Source organism: Triticum dicoccoides, chromosome 6A (assembly GCF_002162155.2).
Source record: "Triticum dicoccoides isolate Atlit2015 ecotype Zavitan chromosome 6A, WEW_v2.0, whole genome shotgun sequence".
Taxonomy (NCBI): domain Eukaryota; kingdom Viridiplantae; phylum Streptophyta; class Magnoliopsida; order Poales; family Poaceae; genus Triticum; species Triticum dicoccoides.
This window is the reverse complement of record NC_041390.1, coordinates 363,533,639-363,553,056: the sequence shown is the minus strand read 5'-3', so window position 1 is coordinate 363,553,056 and position 19,418 is coordinate 363,533,639. Positions and strand designations below refer to the sequence as shown.

The window sequence follows — 19,418 nt, the reverse complement described above, 5'->3', positions numbered from 1 at the left end:
TTCCCGGACTCTACCGAGAAGAGACCATCACGGCTACACACGCGGTTGATGCATTTTAATTAAGTTAAGTTTCAAGTTCTTTACAACCGGACATTAACAAATTCCCATCTGCCCATAACCGCTGGCACGGCTTTGAAAAGTTCAAAACCCTACAGGGGCGTCCCAACTTAGCCCATCACAATCTCTCACGGTCAACGAAGGATATTCCTTCTCCCGAGAAGACCCGATCAGTCTCGGAATCCCGGTTACAAGACATTTCGAAAATGGTAAAACAAGACCAGCAAGACCGTCCGATGCGCCGACATCCCGATAGGAGCTGCACATATCTCGTTCTCAGGGCAACACCAGATGAGCACTCCGTACAACTAAAACCAGCCCTTAAGTTTCCTCGAGGTGGCGCTGCAAAGGACTCTAGTTCGGACCAACACTTAGACAAGCACTGGCCCGGGGGAGGGCTTAAAATAAAGATGACCCTCGAGAGAGCGACTCCCAAGGGAAAAGTAGGTGGTGGTGAGGCAAATGGTAAAACCAAGGTTGGGACTTCCTGGAGGAGTTTTATTCAAAGCGAACTGTCAAGGGGTCCCCATAACACCCAACCGTGTAAGGAACGCAAAATCAAGGAACATAACACCGGTATGACGGAAAACTAGGGCGGCAAGAATGGAACAAAACACCAGGCATAAGGCCGAGCCTTCCACACTTTACCAAGTATATAGATGCATTAATTACATAAGAGATATTGTGATATCCCAACATATCCATGTTCCAACCTGGAACAAACTTCATCTTCACCTGCAACTAACAACGCTATAAGAGGGGCTGAGCAAAACGGTAACATAGCCAAATAACGGTTTGCTAGGACAAGGTGGGTTAGAGGCTGAACATGGGAATATGGGAGGCATGATAAAGCATGTGGTAGGTATTGCGGCATAGCAATAGAGCGAGCAACTAGCAAGCAAAGATAGAAGTGATTTCGAGGGTATGGTCATCTTGCCTGAGATCCCGCAAGGAAGAAGAACGAGTCCATGAAGAAGACAAACGGACGTAGATGAACGGATCCTCACAACTCCGAAACGAAACCGAAGCTAACGCGAGAAGTAACCCGAAAAGGAGCAAACAACATAGTAAACAACCATCACATAAGCATGGCATGATGCACAACCAAGTATGATGCATGTCCGGTTTAATGAGGCATGTGCACAAGCAATTCTACAAATTAAGTGGAGATCAATATGCAACGAGTTGCATATTGACGAAACACCATGACAAGTTATTTAGTTCGATCTCGTTTATGTATATAACAATATTAAATGTTGATTAATATGGTAAGGGGTGAAGCAAATGAAAACTACCTATTTAGGCAAGTTTAAATGAGGCCGGAAAAACAAACAACAAGTCCGAAAATTCCTCATGTGCATATCATAGGTTTTGGTACTGTTCTGCCCTAAACACAATTTTAGAGTTGTTAAACATGCAAAGTAAAGCCACCATGTTAAACTAGGCATTTTTTCACCCCATTTACATATAAAGTTTATTAAGTTCGGAGCTACGGTTAATTAGTTATGAATTAAAGCATTTTAATTAAGTTATTTAAGCAAATTTAAACAAACAACAACAACAACAAACCCTTTAGTCCCAAACAAGTTGGGGTAGGCTAGAGGTGAAACCCATAAGATCTCGCAACCAACTCATGGCTCTGGCACATGGATAGCAAGCTTCCACGCACCCCTGTCCATAGCTAGCTCTTTGTCGATACTCCAATCCTTCAGGTCTCTCTTAACGGACTCCTCCCATGTCAAAATCGGTCGACCCCGCCCTCTCTTGACATTCTCCGCACGCTTTAGCCGTCCGCTATGCACTGGAGCTTCTGGAGGCCTGCGCTGAATATGCCCAAACCATCTCAAATGATGTTGGACAAGCTTCTCCTCAATTGGTGCTACCCCAACTCTATCTCGTATATCATCATTCCGGACTTGATCCTTCCTCGTGTGGCCACACATCCATCTCAACATACGCATCTCCGCCACACCTAACTGTTGAACATGTCGCCTTTTAGTCGGCCAACACTCCGCGCCATACAACATTGCGGGTCGAACCGCCGTCCTGTAGAACTTGCCTTTTAGCTTTTGTGGCACTCTCTTGTCACAGAGAATGCGAGAATCTTGGCGCCACTTCATCCATCTGGCTTTGATTCGATGGTTCACATCTTCATCAATACCCCCATCCTCCTGCAACATTGACCCCAAATACCGAAAGGTGTCCTTCCGAGGTACCACCTGGCCATCAAGGCTAACCTCCTCCTCCTCACAGCTAGTAGTACTGAAACCGCACATCATGTACTCGGTTTTAGTTCTACTAAGCCTAAACCCTTTCGATTCCAAGGTTTGTCTCCATAACTCTAACTTCCTATTTACCCCCATCCGACTATCGTCAACTAGCACCACATCATCCGCAAAGAGCATACACCATGGGATATCTCCTTGTATACCCCTTGTGACCTCATCCATCACCAATGCAAAAAGATAAGGGCTCAAAGCTGACCCCTGATGCAGTCCTATCTTAATCGGGAAGTCATCGGTGTCGACATCACTTGTTCGAACACTTGTCACAATATTATTGTACATGTCCTTGATGAGGGTAATGTACTTTGCTGGGACTTTGTGTTTCTCCAAGGCCCACCACATGACATTCCGCGGTATCTTATCATAGGCCTTCTCCAAGTCAATGAACACCATATGCAAGTCCTTCTTATGCTCCTTATATCTCTCCATAAGTTGTCGTATCAAGAAAATGGCTTCCATGGTCGACCTCCCAGGCATGAAACCAAACTGATTTTTGGTCACGCTTGTCATTCTTCTTAAGCGGTGCTCAATGACTCTCTCCCATAGCTTCATTGTATGGCTCATCAGCTTAATTCCACGGTAATTAGTACAACTCCGAACATCCCCCTTGTTCTTGAAGATTGGTACTAATATACTCCGTCTCCATTCTTCTGGCATCTTGTTTGCCCGAAAAATGAGGTTGAAAAGCTTGGTTAGCCATACTATCGCTACGTCCCCGAGACCTTTCCACACCTCAATGAGGATACAATCAGGGCCCATCGCCTTGCCTCCTTTCATCTTTTTTAAAGCCTCCTTCACCTCAGACTCCTGGATGCGCCGCACAAAACGCATGCTGGTCTCATCAAAGGAGTCATTCAGTTCAATGGTAGAACTCTCATTCTCCCCATTGAACAGCTTGTCGAAGTACTCCCGCCATCTATGCTTAATCTCTTCGTCCTTCACCAAGAGTTGGCCTGCTCCGTCCTTGATGCATTTGACTTGGCCAATATCCCTCGTCTTCCTCTCCCGGATCTTAGCCATCTTATAGATGTCCCTTTCACCTTCCTTCGTGCCTAACCGTTGGTAGAGGTCCTCATATGCCCGACCCCTTGCTTCACCAACAGCTCGCTTTGCGGCCTTCTTCGCCATCTTGTACTTCTCTTTGTTGTCTGCACTCCTATCCAGGTATAGGCGTCTGAAGCAATCTTTCTTCTCTTTAAGCGCCTTCTGGACATCATCATTCCACCACCAGGTATCGTTATCTTCGCTTCTCCTTCCCCTGGACACTCCAAACTCCTCCGAGGCCACCTTACGAATGCAAGTCACCATCTTCATCCACACATTGTCCGCATCCCCTCCTTCCTCCCAAGGGCCCTCCTTAAATACCCTCTCCTTGAACACCTGAGCTACCTCCCCCTTGAGCTTCCACCACTTCGTTCTAGCGGCATTGGCACGCTTATCCCGCTGGACACGAATCCGAAAGCGGAAGTCAGCAACCACCAGCTTATGCTGGGGTACAACACTCTCCCCAGGTATCACCTTACAGTCTAGGCACGCACGCCTATCTTCTCTTCTCGAGAGGATGAAATCAATCTGGCTAGAGTGTTGGCCACTACTAAAAGTCACCAGATGTGATTCTCTCTTTCTAAAGAGGGTGTTAGCTACAATCATGTTGTAGGCTAGAGCAAAGCTTAAGACATCTTCTCCTTCTTGATTCCTGATGCCATAGCCAAAGCCCCCATGCGCCCCTTCAAAACCTGTGTTAGATGTACCCACGTGGCCATTGAGGTCTCCTTCTATGAAGAGCTTCTCACCAATCGGTACACTCCTAACCATGTCTTCCAAGCCTTCCCAGAACTCCCTCTTGGTGTTCTCATTGGGGCCTACTTGCGGGGCATATGCGCTGATAACATTGAGAACCAAGTCCTCAGCTACCAGCTTGACCAGGATAATCCGGTCCCCATGTCTCCTGACGTCTACCACTCCATACTTGAGGCTCTTGTTGATCAAGATGCCTACGCCATTTCTGTTTGCAGCCGTCCCCGTGTATCACAGCTTGAAGCCGGTATCCTCCACCTCCTTCGCCTTCTGTCCTCTTCATTTGGTTTCTTGGACGCAAAGGATATCAACACCTCTCCTCACTGCTGCATCAACTAGCTCCCGAAGCTTCCCTGTCAGAGACCCTACGTTCCAGCTACCTAAGCGAATCCTCCTAGGCTCGGCTAGCTTCCTTACCCTTCGCACTCGTCGAGTCAAATGCGAAGACCCTTGCTCATTTTCCACTACATTCGGGCGCCGATGTAGCGCGCCACTAAGGATGCGACGACCCGATCCTCGCTCACTTGCCACCGTATCCGGATCAAGATACGGCGCGCCACTTGGGGGGTGACGGCCCAGCCCTTGCCCATTTTCCACCACACCCGGGTTTCAATGTGGCGCGTCGCTGAGAGGGTTACGCCCCAACAAAAATCTTTTGGGTTTCATCTCCATAAGAGTGGCTGAGTTTTTACGTTGGCTCGCCAAGCCTATCACAACCCTCCTCCTTTACCCGGGCTTGGGACCGGCTATGTTGAGACAACATAGGCGGAGTTATTATATGAAAGTGGCAAATTATGAAACTAGAAGAAAAACTAAGCATTTTACATATAAAGTTTGTTTTAATCCGATGCACGGTTTGTGAGTTATTATATGCATGAACTCTAGGGACTTTTCTGCAAAACAACCGCCTCAGGATTAATAGCTAAATTCGTTCCACGGGAAAAAACATGATTCGGGCTGCATCTAAAATCTAGCGCAACAGGAGGAGAACAAAAGGGGCGCTGGGGTGTGCCTCACCCATGGGCCAGGCCCAGTTTGTGGAGGAGGCCCAAGAGGGGCCGGCTGGCTCGAGGCCAGGGCGTGGGCGACGTGGAGAGGGGCCGGCTCGGGAGGAGCTGGGCCTTGGGCGCCGCTGGGCCTCGCGCAGCGGTCAACGCACGCAGGCGACGCGCGGGGTGTCGAGGCAGAGGCACCATCCTCCTCTGCCCGAACTGCTGCCGCTCGATGCAGCGAAGGAGACCCGCGGCTGGAGGGGGCTTGGCGCTGCGGGACGTCGCGGGGACGACCGGATCCAAGGCGGGGAGGCTCGACGGGAAGCAGGGGCGGCTGGATCCAGGCGAGGACGGGGCAGAGATACTTGGCGCGGTGGCGGAGCTGGCCCTAGAGCGAGGCGGGACGAGCAGGACGGAGAGGAGGCAGCAGGCAGGGAACACGGCGACTTGGCTCGGAACTTGCCGAATCCGAGCAGGAAGGAGGCGCAGGCATCGGGGATGGGTGGATCCGGTGCGAGGGAGGACTTGGCGAGGCTCGACGACACGAAACGGTGGCCATGGCGCCATGCCAACCGGGGCGAGCTCCTCTTGCTCCTGTACCTGGCGAGAGAGAGAAATTGAGAGCGCGAGAGAGACAGAAGGGGAAGAACGAAGGGAGAGGGAGGAGGTCGGCCTTGGGTGCTGCTGCTGTGGCGAGGGAGGAGCACGGCGCAACGGCTGTGGTTGGTGGATCGGGAGGGAAGCACTGGTTGGGTGGCGGCGGAAATCAAGGGAGATGGTTGGGGGCCGCTGGTTGGATCTGGCAGGAGAGGAAAACGAGGAGATGGTGGCGGATGGGACGGATGGAAAGGATGGGACGGCTCCTCGGACTAGGGTTTGACTAGAATAGGTATGGGTTAGTCTACTGTATATAGCAAAAGAAATTTAGAAAGGGCTAGAATAACCCTCCGATTGTAATCGGACGGTCGACAAACAAATAGGTAGGGAGTCCAAAAAGGAAAACGGAGATATTTTGTAGATGTTTGGAGATGATCCGGACACCACGATAGCGACAGTCCTAGTCGGGTTCGGGACAACTATCGGACGCGCGCGCGAGGAGGGCGGCGGGTTGACGAGAGAGGTTAGGTTGGACCTGGCGGTAGGTAGTGGGCTGAGTAGACGGTCTTGAGCTGAGAGAAGAGAAGAGAGGGAGGCCCGGCGATTGTTTTCGGAGACCGAAAACGTCCGAGGAAAAGACCCGGCTATACTGCCGCTATAGTTATCGGTTGGGGCGTTAAACGGACTCCGAACGCGATGAAACTTGGCAGGCGGCCTACTGACAACAAAACAACACCGCACGCCAACTTTCATCCCGTTCCGAGAACATTTCCCAGCCACTTATAAAATAATATTTCGGACGTGCCGCGGGCGCGTGCAAGTGTTTCTGGGCTCAGAACGGACAATGGAAGGAACTGGGAGACCGGGACAAATGCATGTTTTGAAAACATGATGATGCAATGCACATGATGACATGACAAGATGCAACACACAAGCAAATGACAAGGCAACAACCGCGAATAACTGGACGACACCTGGCGCAACGGTCTCGGGGCGTCACAACACTCCACCACTACAAGAGGATCTCGTCCCTAGATCCAGGATGGCACCGGAGAGAAATGGAAGAGGAATAGGTAAAACAAAGTTGCTTCTTGACAAAAGAGTGAAACTAAAGAACCTTAGAGGTTGAACAACTTTAAAGAAGGAAACAACGAAGATGAACAAAGTTGAAACACTCCGTTGTCAAAGAGGAACAAAGAACATTGTGAGAACCTTGTAGGTTGAAAGACATAAGAAAAAGGGTTGCAATGGACAAGAAGTACATGCAAGCACTCCGGTAGAAACGAGATGTACAAGGAACGATAAGGATCAATTAGGACAACACTCCGGTTGGAAATGCAAGGTAAAGAAATGATTTTCGCAAAATAAAAGCACTTGGATGAGACTCCGGTTAAGAGAGGAATGATAGCCACTACACTCCGGGTAAAACAAGATAGAGAAGGAAAAATAATGATATAATTTGAACAGCACTCCGACTGTAAATGGAAGGAATTAAAAAGAACTTGACAAGATGAGAGCATACTTGATGAGATCAACAACACACTGGCTCCGGAACTATTGAAAGAATGGTACAAGGGGTAAGAAAGATTTCAGACAGCACTCCGGTTGAGAAAAGAGATAAAACTTGACAGAATGGGAAGAACTTGAAAAAAGGGCACGACACTCCGGCTGAATGGATTATCAAAGAAAAGAACATGATCTTTGACAAAAATGAAATGATGGGTCGAAGAGTAAAACATCATAATGCCTTCGGAAGAAATAATAGAAGATAGATCATTGGAATTAAATTATGGAGAAGAAAATGATAACTCTTCCCACAAATGAATTTGAAAGAAAACATCCTTACGAAGAAGACTTGAACGGAGTTGTTGAAAAATCAACAACGAAAACAATAAGCTGCTTGTGGGCTTATGAAAACATCTCAAAACTTGAGGTGAAAACCCGCCACAAACGAAAACAATTGCTTGCTTGAGAGCGACGGAGAGATGAAAACGTCTTTCATAGCGAGAATAGGAGAAAACTTGGATTATTAATAAGCACCACAATAGCAACATTCCTTAGGGAAGGCTTTAGGTGAAATATAACCCAAGATAACTCCAATAAAGATATTGATGGGTTGCAAAGGAACTCATGAATGAATTGGAAATGGTGGGTTTAAAATATGTCATTCCGGACAACTTGTGAATCATGAAGCATGAAGGGAAATTGCCAAGAATGAGATAACACCACCTGAAAAGATAAGATAGAAAGAATTGTACTTCGAATGCAAGATGAAGAATACTTTAACTCCTCGAAACAAAACACGTGTCGAGCACCAGGTTTATTTTGGAGTATAGCTTGGCGGATCTTAGCTTCGAGAGAAATCTTGAGGGCAATTGAAGAATGAAAGGAATCCTTGACGAACCACCATGTTGAGCCTCCATGAAGAACTCCGGTAATAAAAGAATGACAGAAAGAAATAGAAGTTGAAAATACAAGGTGAAATCTTGCAATGATTAGATGGATCTTCAAGACGAGATAAATGAGAGAGCTTGGAACTCCGGTAACAAAAGAAAGATGAAACAATTGAAACCGAGAATTGACTCATCGTGAACAAACTCCGGAAGAATGAATCAATCACTTGGACGGAGCAAGAATAAGAATTATGTTATGCATATCCTTCACCAATTAAATTGATGACAAGCACGGATTTGGCATACTACTTATTCTCATTGGAAAGGATTTAGGAGAGATATAGCGTAATCTTGAGAAGGTCTTCAACGAACCACTGGTAGGATTGGAAAGAACGAATGAATTGATATGATAACTAAGGAAGAGAACTCTTGAACGAACCATCGTAAGAATTGAAAAACGAACGAAGTAAAGGGATAAATCACCGGTAAGAATTTGAAAACGAACAAAAATACTTGGAGAAATTTAGATACAAGAGAATGAAGAGATCATGAGCTGATTAGAGAATATTTGAATGATGCACCGATAAGATTTTGAGAACGAGAGCTGAAAGCTGAGAATGAATAAATCTGAAATTTGGCCTTCAGAGAATCAAACAGAAAAGAATCTTGAATTTCTCCGGACAGGTGAATAGAATTCTCACAATCAAAACAATTATGAGAGGAAGGCATCAAGCTAGAACCATGAATCTCTGAGAGAACAGATAAGATATGGAGAAAAAACTCTTCTTCGGTCTTCAAGTGTTGAGAATGACAAAAAGAAACACCACCATGAACAATTGAGATACTTCGGGATGACGAATAGAAAGGTTGAGCCAACGGTGAAAAGAATTTGACAGGTCTTGGAGAAAATACATAAGACTGATGATAATTCATTCTTACGTCAAACTTTAAAAAGAATTTGAGAAGCTCCGGGAAAATTAGAAGAGTCAGGTAAGATCCTGGGAAAGACCTGTAGGTTAGGGTCCACTCAAAAGAAACACCGTTGAACAATTTAAAAGCGAGATTGCGCCGGTTGAAATAAATGGCTTGAATGAGGTAACATCCTTAAAAGAACTTGAGTGAAATGAGAATGGAAACTTGAATCTTCTGAGATATTTTCGACACTCCGAAACAATTGAATAGCGAGAAGTGGATGATTTAAGAGGTGCAACGACATGAGAAAGCATTTGAACCGAGGAAAAGATATGATCAACAAAGCATGAATTGGATCCATCGGAGAAGAAAGAGAACGAAGAATGATGAACTAGTAGAGCATCTTCAAGAGAATCACCGGGTAAGAGCATTGGCAAAAAAGAATGGAGAGACTTCCCATCAATAAAAGGATACTTGAATAAGAAATCTGAGTCCTTGAAAAAAAAGGGTGGGAGGATGGGAAAAACAAAGACAACTTGGGACGGATGAAACAAACACCGTTGAGAAAAAACTTGATCTGATCCTGCGGATGTAGAAATGATCGGATCCATTTGAAGAGAAACACGCTGGTTGAAAAGGATTGACATGACAATCTCTATTATCATGAAGGATTAGTATTCACATAGGAGTATGAGAACACCGCTTAGGAAAGGTATGGAATCAACATTTGACATTGAAGCAACTCGAATACCACAAACCAAAACAAAAAACAAAGTATTAGGTTGCAGAATAAGCCGGAACAAACATATGATAGAGATTTCGTTCGAAATTTTTATGGTGGGGCCCACACGGGCTCGATCGTACAGCACCATCATGTACAAGGCAGTGCACATGACATACGAAATGTCCCCGAGTCAGCATAGCCAAGGACTCTTTAAGACACAACGAGACCATTGTAAAACCAACTGTGGACAGGCGGACCACTAGACGTCGAACCCCAATCTCATATCATGCATTTGTCGGAAAGATATCTTAGGAGCTACTTGAATTCCCACTTATAAACTCCCGAAACTATCTGGTTATGCATTCAGGTATTGGGGATACAGGGGAAGCATAATATCTCACCCAAAACTAGCAAATCCTACATCCAGCTGTATCCATCCTTCAACACATAACCAAGAAACCTTCGGAAATCATTTACCTCAACCTTCGAAAAGCATCCGTTATACGAGTTATGGCAATACTCCCGAACTCCCGCCCCAATACTGGGTGGCGTCGAGGTTATCTCACCAACAACTGCATAAAAGAGATTTTCGATGTCGGCGAACTCAGGTATACCAGAACTGCAACGATAAAATTGTGACGACAACACCTCGGAGCTCAACTCCCCGGGACACTGCCACAACCCCTAAATGTCAGGAGGCACCAAGAACAATGTTCTCGTCACAAAACCATCGGAACGATTCCAAGATACTCGTCTGATCTTAAAAAAATTTCGTTAAATTTGAGAAGAGAAGAGTCAAAACTTCTACGTCAGGAGGCCTCACCAGAGCAATGATGGGATTGAGGAATAAAAAAAAATCCTACTCTCCGATATATATAATCTTATAAGACTCAAAATATTTTTCTAGACTCAACAACGCCAACGATTCGATCAAGCAGGGGGCTCCTAAGTCGGGGAAGGCTCTGATTACCAATTTGTAACACCCCATGATGCGGCTATATCTCCCACGTGTCAGAGCACGACTTAGAGGCATAACCGCATTGTAGGCATGTCGCAAGAGGGGTAATCTTTACACATCCCATGTACTGAATAAGAAAGAGGTACAGAGCTGGCTTACAATCGCCACTTCACACAATACATGAATATAGCATTACATCATCCAGATACAATCAAGGTCCGTCTACGGAACTAAAATAAAAGAAGACTACCCCTAATGCAAAAGATCCCCAATCGCCCCGATTGGGCTCCACTACTGATCAACTGAAACGAAACAACACGATGAACAAGATCTTCATCGAGCTCCTCCTTGAGCTTGGTTGAGTCACCTGTACGGTATCATCGGCACCTGCAAACTGGTTTTGGAAATAATCTGTGAGTCACGGGGACTCAGCAATCTCACACCCGTGAGATCAAGACTATTTAAGCTTATGGGTAGGATAGGGTATTGAGGTGGAGCTGCAGTAAGCACTAGCATATATGGTGGCTAACTTACGCAAAATAAGAGCGAGAAGAGAAGCAAAGCACGGTCATGAACTAGAAGTGATCAAGAAGTGATCCTGAAACTACTTACGTTTCAAGCATAACTCCAACGCCGTGTTCACTTCCTGGACTCTGCCGAGAAGAGACCATCACGGCTACACACGCGGTTGATGCATTTTAATTAAGTTAAGTTTCAAGTTCTCTACAACCAGACATTAACAAATTCCCATCTGCCCATAACCGCTGGCACGGCTTTCGAAAGTTCAAAACCCTGCAGGGGTGTCCCAACTTAGCCCATCACAATCTCTCACGGTCAACGAAGGATATTCCTTCTCCCGAGAAGACCCGATCAGTCTCGGAATCCCGGTTACAAGACATTTCGACAATGGTAAAACAAGACCAGCAAGACCGTCCGATGCGCCGACATCCCGATAGGAGCTGCACATATCTCGTTCTCAGGGCAACACCGGATGAGCACTCCGTACAACTAAAACCAGCCCTCAAGTTTCCTCGAGGTGGCGCTGCAAAAGACTCTAGTTCGGACCAACACTTAGACAAGCACTGGCCCGGGGGGGGGGGGCTTAAAATAAAGATGACCCTCGAGAGAGCGACTCCTAAGGGAAAAGTAGGTGGTGGTGAGGCAAATGGTAAAACCAAGGTTGGGACTTCCTGGAGGAGTTTTATTCAAAGCGAACTGTCAAGGGGTCCCCATAACACCCAACCGTGTAAGGAACGCAAAATCAAGGAACATAACACCGGTATGACGGAAAACTAGGGCGGAAAGAATGGAACAAAACACCAGGCATAAGGCCGAGCCTTCCACCCTTTACCAAGTATATAGATGCATTAATTAAATAAGAGATATTGTGTTATCCCAACATATCCATGTTCCAACCTGGAACAAACTTCATCTTCACCTGCAACTAACAACGCTATAAGAGGGGCTGAGCAAAGCGGTAACATAGCCAAACAACGGTTTGTTAGGACAAGGTGGGTTAGAGGCTGAACATGGCAATATGGGAGGCATGATAAAGCATGTGGTAGGTATTGCGGCATAGCAATAGAGCGAGCAACTAGCAAGCAAAGATAGAAGTGATTTCGAGGGTATGGTCATCTTGCCTGAGATCCCGCAAGGAAGAAGAACGAGTCCATGAAGAAGACAAACAGACGTAGATGAACGGATCCTCACAACTCCGGAACGAAACCGAAGCTAACGCGAGAAGTAACCCGGAAAGGAGCAAACAACATAGTAAACAACCATCACATAAGCATGGCATGATGCACAACCAAGTATGATGCATGCCCGGTTTAATGAGGCATGGCATGGCAAAGTGCACAAGCAATTCTACAAATTAAGTGGAGATCAATATGCAACTCGTTGCATATTGACGAAACACCACGACAAGTTATTTAGTTCGATCTCGTTTATGTATCCAACAATATTAAATATTGATTAACATGGCAAGGGGTGAAGCAAATGAAAACTACCTATCTAGGCAAGTTTAAATGAGGCCGGAACAATAAACAACAAGTCCGAAAACTCCTCATGTGCATATTGTAGGTTTTGGTACTGTTCTGCCCTAAACACAATTTTAGAGTTATTAAACATGCAAAGTAAAGCCACCATGTTAAACTAGGCATTTTTCCACCCCATTTACATATAAAGTTTATTAAGTTCGAAGCTACGGTTAATTAGTTATGAATTAAAGCATTTTAATTAAGTTATTTAAGCAAATTTAAACAAACAAGATTTTAAACATTTTAAACATAGATGAAAGTGGCAAATTATGAAACTAGAAGAAAAACTAAGCATTTTACATATAAAGTTTGTTTTAGTCCGATGCACGGTTTGTGAGTTATTATATGCATGAACTCTAGGGACTTTTCTGCAAAACAACCGCCTCAGGATTAATAGCTAAATTCGTTCCACGGGAAATAACATGATTCGGGCTGCATCTAAAATCTAGCCCAACAGGAGGAGAACAAAAGGGGTGCTGGGGTGTGCCTCACCCATGGGCCAGGCCCAGTTTGTGGAGGAGGCCCAAGAGGGGCCGGCTGGCTCGAGGCCAGGGCGTGGGCGACGTGGAGAGGGGCCGGCTTGGGAGGAGCTGGGCCTTGGGCGCCGCTGGGCCTCGCGCAGCGGTCAACGCACGCAGGCGACGCGCGGGGTGTCGAGGCAGAGGCACCATCCTCCTCTGCCCGAACTGCTGCCGCTCGATGCAGCGAAGGAGACCCACGGCTGGAGGGGGCTTGGCGCGGCGGGACGTCGCGGGGACGACCGGATCCAAGGCGGGGAGGCTCGACGGGAAGCAGGGGCGGCTGGATCCAGGCGAGGACGGGGCAGAGGTACTTGGCGCGGTGGCGGAGCTGGCCCTAGAGCGAGGCGGGACGAGCAGGACGGAGAGGAGGCAGCAGGCAGGGAACACGGCGACTTGGCTCGGAACTTGCCGAATCCGAGCAGGAAGGAGGCGCAGGCATCGGGGATGGGTGGATCCGGTGCGAGGGAGGACTTGGCGAGGCTCGACGACACGGAACGGTGGCCATGGCGCCATGCCAACCGGGGCGAGCTCCTCTTGCTCCTGTACCTGGCGAGAGAGAGAAATTGAGAGCGTGAGAGAGACAGAAGGGGAAGAACGAAGGGAGAGGGAGGAGGTCGGCCTCGGGTGCTGCTGCTGTGGCGAGGGAGGAGCACGGCGCAACGGCTGTGGTTGGTGGATCGGGAGGGAAGCACTGGTTGGGTGGCGGCGGAAATCAAGGGAGATGGTCGGGGGCCGCTGGTTGGATCTGGCAGGAGAGGAAAACGAGGAGATGGCGGCGGATGGGACGGATGGAAAGGATGGGACGGCTCCTCGGACTAGGGTTTGACTAGAATAGGTATGGGTTAGTCTACTGTATATAGCAAAAGAAATTTAGAAAGGACTAGAATAACCCTTCGATCGTAATCGGACGGTCGACAAACAAATTGGTAGGGAGTCCAAAAAGGAAAACGGAGATATTTTGTAGACGTTTGGAGATGATCCGGACACCACGGTAGCGACAGTCCTAGTCGGGTTCGGGACAACTATCGGACGCGCGCGCGAGGAGGGCGGCGGGCTGACGAGAGAGGTTAGGTTGGACTTGGCGGTAGGTAGTGGGCTGAGTAGACGGTCTTGAGCTGAGAGAAGAGAAGAGAGGGAGGCCCGGCGATTGTTTTCGGAGACCGAAAACGTCCGAGGAAAAGACCGGCTATACTGCCGCTATAGTTATCGGTTGGGGCGTCAAACGGACTCCGAACGCGATGAAACTTGGCAGGCGGCCTACTAACAACAAAACAACACCGCACGCCAACTTTCATCCCATTCCGAGAACATTTCCCGGCCACTTATAAAATAATATTTCGGACGTGCCGCGGGCGTGTGCAAGTGTGTCTGGGCTCAGAACGGACAACGAAAGGAACTGGGAGACCGGGACAGATGCAAGTTTTGAAAACATGATGATGCAATGCACATAATGACATGACAAGATGCAACACGCAAGCAAATGACAAGGCAACAACAGCGAATAACTGGACGACACCTGGCGCAACGGTCTCGGGGCGTCACATTAGCGGTCTTGCCGCCTTTCCCATGTTGACGCTTGTAATAAGGGTTAGGGCAACTAGGAGCCCAATGATCAGGATCTCCGCACACATGACAAATTCCTTTCTTGTCAGTCTTCTTCTTGAAGTTGGTGTGCTGCGAAGCATTGTTCTTCCCATCAAACTTCCCTTTACCATCAAACTTGCCCTTGTTCTTGAACTTGTGGGGCTGAAAGTTTTTCTTCTGTACCAGATTGGCAGTAGAACCTCCCTCAATACCTCGAGCACGTATGTCTTTTGCTCTCGCCTTTTCTTCCACATCAAGAGTACCAATGAGATCCGGAACGGAAAACTCCTGCCTCTTATGCTTCAGAGAGGTAGCAAAGTTCCTCCACGAGAGAGGAAGCTTAGTGATGATGCCTTCGACAACAAACTTGTCCGGTTACATAAAATTAAAGTGCTCAAGTTCTCTAGCAAATGACTGTATCTCGTGAGCTTGCTAAACCACGGAGCGCTTGTCATCCTCTAGTCATAGAATTGTTCCATGATATACAGCTCAATGCCGGCACCGAGATCCCAAACTTGGCCTCGAGTGCGTCCCACATATCTTATGCATTATCAATTGACACATAAGCATCAACTATGTTCTCACCAAGAACACTCATGAGAGCAGTCTTAAACAAGGTATCCGTTTTTTGAAAGTTCCTGCTGAGGATCAAGAACTCCTTCAGGTTTTGCCAAGAGTGGCGTCATAGCAGCTCATGGTTTGAAACCATAGAACGGCTCTCACACGCCACCTCTTATAGTGCACACCCTCAAACATAGGAGGCCTCATGGAAGCAGCAAAACCACTCAGAGGTAAATTGCCTATAATAAAGTTTTTGGATTGTTGAAAATATGAGCAATTTACCATGTGATTTTATTAACAAAAACAGTAGATTAAACATGACTATCATAGCAGATATGAGACAAGTCATGCAATCTGACACAGAGTATGCAAATGGCATCTGAGGTACTGAATATGAATAGAACACATGTACAACAGAAGCTAGAACAGGAAACTGTGGCAGGATCTTAAACAGAAAGAACACAAGGACGTACGAAGCAGCGGCAGAGGTATTGGACTTGGGGTGGACTTCCTCGCCGGCCATGCCATCGAAGAGGTTGTCGATGTCGGGGAAGAAGTCGTCGTTTGGGAAGTGCTCATCGGCGTCCGTGGCTTCCGTGATGATGAAGTCAGTAGTCGCGCAGAGGCTCCCCAAAAACCTTATCACCCTTCTCTTGTACAGGACTCGAAGTGGCGGTGTTTCGGAGGCCTACTATCCCGGCCTGCGGTGCACGAGACCTTACAGTAGGTCAGAGCTTGGAACTCGATGGCGAGAGGAAGATGATGTTCTGGTGTATCTCTCTGGAGAGGATCAACCTCTCTTTTATAGGCACAGGAGAAGGAAGGGAACAGGCAGCGACGGGAGGCGAAGGAAAAGAAGGAGACGAAACGAACAGCCAGCAGCCGAAGGGTGCATCGTTTTCAATCTCCACTACAGCAAAACTTTTCAGCTCTTGTGTGACCTTTCGTATACCAGTCATGCGTGGCAAAAATTTAGACATCGGCTCATTCCCGCAACCGGCGGCGCGTCGTGACGAGGCGTGGCGAGACGGGCAGCAGAGGAGGAGCGCGCGTGAATGTCTCTTGTTCTCATGCTCATACATGTGGGAAAACATCCTCTCTTTATAAGGAGGTCCAACTCCTACCAAACTAGCAATGTGGGACTAAACTTTAGTCCCACCTCCCTTGCACGAATGGGTTAAGTGGACCTCTAGGATTTATTAAGAATTTCTGAAAAAGCTATTGGTCTGGCTTAAAACTAGGCTAAATTCCAGCAGTTTGCATGTCATGTTTTTGGCCAAGCAACATATGTGAATGGGTAGAGGCAAGGTTTGATACTAGAGAAGCCATTTTGCTTACGGGATAGGTTGCTCAGATTTTCGGCACATCAAAATACCGTATCGGATATCAAGGCTGAGATCAAGTTGGCTTTTGACTTCAGGAGGCATTTTTTTGCTTTTGGGGTGACATGATCAAAACTCCTATGAGGAGGCAATGCAGCTAGTTCCTGAAAAATATCATTATATTGGAGAAATAGTTCGTGAACCATGGCGTAAGAGCTCTATGTACCTCTGTCATTGTATGAGTCGCTTCCTTTTTGTGTATGGCACCCCAACTCCCTTCGGCAGCATCTACTAATTAAGAACTTAACTTGAAAGCTACATTTCGACCTGGATGCTTCTAATAACCTTCTCATCTCACCTTTTGGGGACATCAGGCAGAGGGACGTGGCCTTCTGGCCAAGAGTATATCAGAACCATGAGTAGTTTGCATGCAGTGTTAGGGAATGTTTTGGTGGGTTTCCGGCATGTACCCGTTTTAAAACATGCCAACATGTATATATTTCCCTCTTCTAGATGAAAAGCCAGCGCTCCTGCCGGTTGCTAAAAAAGAGTTGGTTCGTGAACTACAACAGGAGTTATAGTGTGTTGTTAGAGGAGCAACCTTATTTTATTGCATAGCCCATAGGGCAAATATATAGTACAATAGACTTGGGGTACAAGGAAGGAAATCTGGACTAATACGACTATGAAAAGTAGATTGGACCAATATAATACGGAAATGCCTAATGGAGCTCGAGCTCCACGTAGACCTTTATTTGGAAACTTCAGAATTCAAATTTTAGGTTTCAAAAAATTTCTGAAAAATATACGCATATACATATGGATGTATAGTACTTGTCTGTGAAGTTCCATGACGAAATATTTTTTTATGCGAGCTACACAAAAATAACAAAATCACGTATTTCTAGCATATGTACTATTCATTATAAAATCACATGATTTTTTTTTTCATATTGGCCGCATAAAAACATATATTGTGATGAAATTTCACACGCATCTAATATACATCTACAAGTACTTGTATGTTTTTCAGATCTTTTCGAAACTAAAAAAGTTGAATTTTGAATGTTTGAAAATAGAGGGCTCCATGGTGCCCGAGAGCAAAAATCCACTCTAATATTTTTTTTCGAGAAAACGCAAAATGATTTTTGCGTTTCATTGCATTGAAAAGATGAGAGAGAGTACATGCCTCCTAGGAGGTTATATTTACAGTCCTAGCGCCTGATCAGTGGACATCCCAGGAGGCGAGCAAGATAACCCGCAGCTCCTGTGCCCCAGCTTTTGCCCAACATTTGGCCTCGTCTTTAATCCTATCAACTGGCGCATCTATCGAGGGTCTTGCATTGTCGAAGACGCATTCGTTCCTCTGTTTCCAGATCATGCAGGGGACGAGCAGTGTGATCGATTGCAGAGCTTTTGTAGTGTAGGAGGGATCTGTGCCATCGCACGCAGCCACCATTCCATCATGGTAATTTCGTTGGCTGGCGGTTGGGCAGGTATATGCGCCCAGTCCAGGATGATGTGCAAAGTCTGCTTAGCAAATGGACACGCCAGGAGCAGGTGTTGGATGGTCTCCGGGTCTTGGTCGCAAAGGAGGCACCTAGGGTGGTGCTGCAGGCCACAGCGGGCCAGCCTCGACGCCGTCCACTCTCTAATATAATACTCCTTAACAATCCCCTCATGTTTTACCAGAACAAAATAGTGATAATCCAAAATCTGTGTCTTCAGAGTGTCGTTGTAGCATCAAGAGTCTTCAAAAACCTGTTGTGTCTAGCCAAAGAAGGGATAACAAGAAGATGATGCATCAAAGTAAGATAACACATCAGTAGAAGGCACAAGATAAGTTTGAAGAGAAGATGGGTTGTCAAAAGACGATGTCACATCAACAGAATGTGTCATAGCCCAAGAAAACCAACGCTGGAAGAAGCTTGGCGGCAAGAGAACGGGCGTAGATCGGCAATGCAGAAAGAGGCCACGAAAATCCTATAGAAAGGACAAGGACCAAAATAGGCTGACGGATAGGCCACGAAAATTGTTGATGCGGGACCTTGATGTGGAGGCGAACATGCTTATCAGGGCATCCCAGATCGCATGAGCCTTCTCGTGAGAGGCAACTTGAATCAGGACCTCCTTGGAGAGATTATTGAGCAAGTATGCGAGCACCTGCTGGTCCTCCCTTGCCCAGACGGTGTACTCAGGGTTGATGACGACTTGATCCTTGCCGGCGCTGTCTTTGGTGGTGATTGTTTTGGGTGGTTCGGCATAGGTTTTGTCTAGGTAGCCATACATGCCCGCAGCTCGAATCTGCGATAGCACTTGAGCACGCCATAGGATGAAGTTGGTTCTAGTGAGTTTTTCTGAAACTTGGGAGTTGAGGGAAAAGTTTGTGGTGGAGCTAGAGGAGGACGCCATGGCAGGAGGTTGAGGAAGGTAGCTCGATGTGTTGGAAGAGAGGGGCTTTGATACCATGTAAGATTTGATGAAACGTCGTACCCTCCAAAGGAGAGTGCCCGCAGTTATATTGATCGAACGAGAGGAGAGCCTCTCTTGAGGATTACAGAGTTTGGGTTACAGAAGACTAGATAGAAAAACTTAAAAGGAGACCAACTCTATCTATCTCTAACCCAATCTATTTCCAACTCTATGAGAATAACTTGTACACGAGAGAGAGAGAGA

The 19,418-nt window shown here is 46.7% G+C and overlaps 1 protein-coding gene across 1 annotated transcript in view; it reads left to right on the top strand.

The window, feature by feature from the left end:
- Positions 1-19,418, top strand: part of LOC119316923 — a 37,092-nt gene that overhangs the window by 16,397 nt on the left and 1,277 nt on the right. The gene's annotated exons all lie outside the window — the stretch shown is intronic.